Raw genomic sequence first — 6424 nt, forward strand, 5'->3', positions numbered from 1 at the left:
GGCTTGACTGTGTCCCTCACGCTCCTCTCAGTGCTTTGCCTATGTACTCCGGTATCAGGCTTGGAACTGTTAAACCTGACCAGTCTGAATTACTCACTCTTGAGACTTATCCTTAGGCCAGGCTTCAGTGGGATAGGTGGCCCAAGGTTCCCAGAAGTCAGGACCATTATAAGTACACAAAATAGATTTTGCGGGAGCTCAAGATCTAGGTAAGAGAATTTTGACTGGAGGGTGGCAAGAAAATAAATTTGTATTGCTTGACTATATTGTCTCATCGCATGCTGTCTATCTTAGTATCCATTAGAAATGCACGTCTGTCCGCTTTCAGTCACTCTCGGAGGAAACTCATTTGTCTCTTCAGCTTTGCCCTTCTCAGTTAGATTATGGTCTCTTCTACTCTGCCTTTACCCTGGGTTTGGTCTTCCCTGTGCTGGTCAATAAGCATTACTGAAAGACAGTCAAGGTGAGAAGTTGGTCTTTGAGAACCTTTTCCATAAAGCAAGATTTCTCCAAGAGGCTTCATGCCTTTATGAAGGTGGGAGCACCATATGGTATGCTCTCCCTTGGGGACTGTAAATTCACCAAAAGAAATGCCTCTTGGGCTGTGAGCTCCTGCAGAGCAAGGGCCATGTCTTCTCCCCTAGTACCAACTCATCTTGAGGGAATATTACTTAAGTATGTGAAGACACAGCAAGCTCGCAAGCCTCTCAACAAGTTATTTGGCCGTGATCAGTGACACACAGTATACTTCTGTTGTCAACGACAAAGGGGACCACTAGTACCCTCTAAAGACCTTTATACCAAAATATGATGAGACACAGATAATCTTTTCCTCACAGAGTTTTGTTTTGTTTTTTCTTAAAAAGATCCAGGAGCTCCGAAGATGGCTCAGTTGGTAAAGTGAGGACCGAGGGAGTCCAGATCTCTAATTTTCACATAAAAGCTAGGCACTGCCCTGCTAAATAAGAAGGTAGGGAAGGGCACAAGGAGGCAGGTGGGTCCTTGGAGCTCAATGGCTAGCTATTTTGGCCATTGGATTAATTCTGGGTTTAATGAGAGAGCCTGTCTCAAAAAACTAAAATGTTAAATGATTGAAGACAGCCGATGTCAACCTCTAGAATTTATACACACGAACAATACATGTATGAGTACTCACATGCACATGTGCATAAACTCACATAAACACGTGCACACACACACACACACACACACACACACACACACACACACAATTTTAGCAAAGTGTTGCGTGCTTGATGTATCTTGCTCTTGTTTTGTTATGGTCAGAATGCCAGGCAGAAACAACTCAAGGAAGGAGGGGCTTGTCTTGACTCCACTGTTTAGGTCTCAGTCCACCGTGGTGGGGAAGACTTGGGCAGATTCATGGCCTTAGAGGTGCTTTGCTTTGCTGCAAATCAGGAATTAAAGAACACTGAGATCAGAGACAGTCTGCAACCTTCAAGATCCCACAGCTACATCTACCAGCCAGGCCTACCTCCTAAAGATTCTCCAGCCTCCTCAAATAGACAAGAGTTCAAAACCACGCTTGTGCTCGGAGCAGCGTGCATTTCAGAGTGAAAACATACCAAAACAGGATGAATAAATCTTAGGTCTATATAACCACTCTTGTATTATTAGAAGATGGAACTGTATGAGTATGAAATACCAAAAGGACCATGATCTTGTGACAACTATCCAGAAATTCCCTATGTTGGAAAAATGCTTATTTTTATTCCATATGTTATTCCAACATATGGAAGGGGGGGGGGATGCCATAGGGAGGTGGTTGAGGTGGCATAGCCACACCTGACTTCAGAGCTGACTCTGACATCTGTGTGCTCTGTGACATTAGTTGAATTCTAGCTTTTCTGTGTTTTGAGCTGTTTACTTGCAGAACCAAGATAAAACCTGCCTCAGATTAGCATGAGATGAACATCTTTACCTGAATTGTGACTATTAAATATGAATGAGACAAATGGAGCAAGGTTTTGGCATCTTTCTTTAACTTCTATGTGCATTACAGAATGCATAGGAAAGGATGTACCTAGCGGGAATTTCTTGTAGAAAATGGCAAAGATCAAGAAACTACCTTTTCCTCAATGAAACATTCCTGGGACATAGAATAGCAATTGACTCTGCCTGGATTTAACTGTTGTTCTAGGTGCCATGTGTGGCACATACCTTTAATCCCAGAACTTGGGAAACAGAGGCATTAGGACCTCTATGAGTTCAAGGCCAGTCTGATATATAAGTGAGAACTTCAGGATAGCCAGGACTATGCAGAAAGAGACCCTGTCTCAAACCACCACCACCACCACCACCACCACCACCACCACCACCACCACCACCACCACCACCACCACCTCCTCCTCCTCCTCCTCCTCCTCCTCCTCTTCCTTTTCCTCCTCTGCCTCCTCCTCCCCCTACCCCTCCTCCTCCTCCTCCTAACCAACCAACTAAACCCTAAAAATTGTTCTAGGGACTGATGAGATGGCTCTGCAGTTAAGTGGACTTGCTCTCCTGGAGAATACAGTTTCAATTCCTAGTATTTGCATGGCTGCTCACAACAATCTGTAATTTTAGTCCAGTGTCCCTCTTCTGGCTTCTGCAGGCACTACAAGCAAGTAGATTACAGACATAAATGCAGATAAACATCATATATAAAGATTAAAAAGTCATTCTGTTCTGCTTAGCAAAACTCTATGAACTTTCTAGTCATGGTGGAGGAACTTCAGGGAAGAACTATAGCTCCTGGAGACAAGATTTTTCAGGCCTAAGATTACAGCTCTTTGGTAAATTAAAAATAAGTAAGGTTTTAAAAAATGCCTACCAAAATTTTAAAATTTTATTTTGAAAATTGTCTCTGTTTGGAAATAAAGGGGTGAAAAGAAAACATAAAACATACTTTGGTTTTAAACTTTTCTAGGGAACTTGTTACTTTGGTTAGAACATTTACTTCCTCTTGCTCACATTTTGCACACATGATTTTACTGTTCTGTGTCTCTTCACTAGAGTGAATTCCAGGCACCAAGTCACTGAAAAGTCTTTAAAAGGATGATGCCTTTTATTATAAATACCAGCATTCATTCATTCATTCATTCTGTTTTCTTTCCTCAGTTCATTAAATAAAATGCATTGGTTACTCATATTGATACTTGGCAGGATGACCTCATAATGCTGACTATCTTGTCAGAGTCTCTTTCTGACTATCTTGTCAGAGTTCTGAGGAGGTGCTCTATGAAAAGCCAGACAACAGTGGACTCATGAGAGAAAGGGGTATTGATCTATGTTACACAAAATTGGTGGAGTTTTTTTTTTTTTTTTAACCAGGCACCTGTTTTTAAATATTTTTATATGTATATAAATGTTTTGCCTGTGTATATAGACAAATATACCATGTGTACCAACTGTGTTCAATGTCCATGGAGGACAGAAGGGGACATCAGATCCCCTGGGACTGGTGTTATAGCAAGTTGTAAGCTGCCACATGGGTCACATGGGTGCTGGGAGTCAAACCCTAGACCTCTGGAAGAACAGCCCATGCTCTTAATTACTGAGCCATCTCTTGAGCCCCGTAGGCTGGGTCTTAAAGTGTAAGCAGGGCTCACCAGTGAAAGAGGTTAAAAATGGCCAGCAGAGGCAAGAGCTAGGGGCAGGGGAAGGGGTGGAGGTGGGGGTGGGTATGAGGGCAGGTGGATCTCTATGTTTGAGGTCATCCTGCCCTACATATTGAGCCCCAGGCCAGGTAGACAGTGCAGCAAGGAACCCCAGGTAAAGGGATGTGAGGAAGGCAGGAAGGATTATGGTAGGCTTTTGGAGACAGCAAAAGACATGAGAAGAAGAACCTAAAGAAGGAGTTAAATCAAATTATGAAGGACTTAGGAGAAACATTAGTTTGGCAGGTATCCTTTGTAACACAGAACTGCCTAGAAATGTAAAAAGTTTGCATACAGCAATGGCTGAACTTTTTTTTTTTCTGAATAGATGGAGAAGCAACTGGAGACAGCTCTGTGGAAAAGTATGTCGGCCATACAGAGCTGACAGGTGTGCTTAATGGCTCTCCAGCCTGTCCACATAGCGAAAGGGTGACTATATTTTATTTGCCAATGAACAAGAACATATTTATGAACTACTTGTGAATAGGCACAGAGGAGTTAACCTCCTGGATGGCTAGTCCTCTTACTCAGAAGTCACAGAGATCAAAGTGCAAGAGATTCAGGGAGAGTCTATTGGGAAACTGTTCTCTGTAGCATGTGACTGGAACTTGTTATTGACTGGAATCATGGCTTCTAATTAGTCTAGCAGTGGCCATGGAGGAAGGTTCTTGGGGTCCTCTAAGTTTTCATCTCTTATATTTTCCCATGTAGAAGATAAGCACTGTATGAACTCACTGGTAGGAAAAGTCAGAGGAAGTGCCATAAAAGCTCTTGGATAAACAGAGCTTGGACAGATGCATGAGGTTCTCAGAGATGAGGATGGAGAGGACAGAGTCAGCAGGGATGAGCTAAAGTGGATATCTAGGAAAACAAAGGTTTGAGGCAGGGGAGCAGATGGGTCTCTTTGTACTGAACTGGAAACAGCCAAGATAAACAGAACACTTAACCGTCAACCACTTTTTATTCATTGTGTCCAATGCTATGAGGAACATATAGCTGTCTTTACCTCATGGGTAAGAAAAAAATGGATCTTGAAAGAAGATTTGGGTGTGGTAGCATGCTCCTATAATCTCTACACTTGGGAGGTTCAGGCAGGACGATTATGGACTTGAGGCCATCTTGGGCTATAAAATAAGAGTATGCCAACACAGACAAGACCAGAGGTTAAAGATTTGCTCAAGGTAAAGCCCTCTGGATGTGAAGCCCACCCTTTTGGCTAGATCACACAGTTTATAAGTAGGTTCTGGGACAGATGGAGGGTTAAAAGTTTCAGCAGTCCAGGGAAGCTGGAAACAGGGACCAGTTCTTTTTATCACTACCTGTGATGATTACTACCCAAGATGATAGGTCTGGTGATTCATCTAACATTTCTGTCTCATTGTGTTGCCTATGCAACTAGGCATTTCTATTATTGAAGTTGTTCAATGTCTGGTCATGCCTTTGAAAACACACAGAAGGTCACTGATTGACCCTGGTTCGACTTTTAAGTTTCAACTTTACAGTGGCATGGGAGTGACATAGACTCAAGTAGGAATGCATATGAAGTTCTGACTTATTTCTGAGGTTAGCTTTCCTTTGTGATGCGTGAGAGTCACAGCTCCTATTCAGACACACAAGTGAACAGGTGAGACATTCAATAAATCCCAGGAGATAGTCAACACTTTATTCTAAAGTAAGTGTCGTGTTGGTTGATTTTACTCAAAATGGAGGTACTCAGTGCATTTGAGACAACATAGACTGGGCTATGATGCTTGCTGGGTTAGGTGTATGAACACTTTAAATATATTTAACTCCATGATAATTTCAGTTTATAATGAGTTTATAAGAGTGCAATCCTATTATAACCCAGGAGTTTCTGCAGTGACTTTTACCATTTAAAGAAGAAAGACCCAAAACTTAGAGAGTAAAGAAACTTGCTAGCTGGTTTGCTCCAGAAGGACTCTGTTTCTGGTCTGTTTACACTGGGATACCAGGATCCAGAGGAGGAGAGTAAACTGACTTAGTTATAATATCTCCAGGTTCTTGAGGGAGGGTGTGCACAGAAGCAACTGTGGGAAGGTGAAGACAATCAAGAGAAGTCCAAAATGCTGCCTTTGTAGGCTCTCTGGGGCTGGGAGAAGGCAAAATGAGGTTGGAGCATGGGCTAACAATCCTGTAGTGTTGGCTGGCAATTGTATCTTCTAATTCATTCACTCAGTCAGTGCTGACACAATTCCCCAGGCTCAGAGTAAGTGTAGAAAAGCAACTGGGAACCCTCTGATTGACTGCATGCCTCAGGGCTAGGCCAGGGAGAACGCTGGTCTTCTGGACTTAGTCACAGATGTAGACCACAGCGCCCCTGGAATGCAGGAGCTGTCTAAATCACGGAAGAGGCCACAGGTAGTGAAATGAAGTAACTACATTAGGTTAACATTAACACACACACACACATGTATACAACAAAGAAAGGACAGACCAAGACCAGCAAAGCTCCATCTCCCCACTCTTCCTTAGAGCTTCAGTGATTTCCTTGGGGACAGCCAGCTACTGGCTGTCTAGATGTATTCTGTACCCAGGCACATGAGATGTGTCTACTTTACACAGGTAAATGCTGAGATCCATTTAAAACCATTCTCCTTTTGAGGATTTTTTTTTGTCTGTACCTCTACAAAGACCTTTTACATAGCTTTTAAGATTTCAGGTGTTTTCAGTGATTACATTTCCTGGGAGCTAAGGAATTACTCATTTCGTGCCTCCAGAAAAATGCTTCCTTCCCTTAAAACTCAGAA

The sequence above is a fragment of the Arvicanthis niloticus genome, chromosome 14 (genome assembly GCF_011762505.2).
Source record: "Arvicanthis niloticus isolate mArvNil1 chromosome 14, mArvNil1.pat.X, whole genome shotgun sequence".
In the NCBI taxonomy this organism is placed as follows: domain Eukaryota; kingdom Metazoa; phylum Chordata; class Mammalia; order Rodentia; family Muridae; genus Arvicanthis; species Arvicanthis niloticus.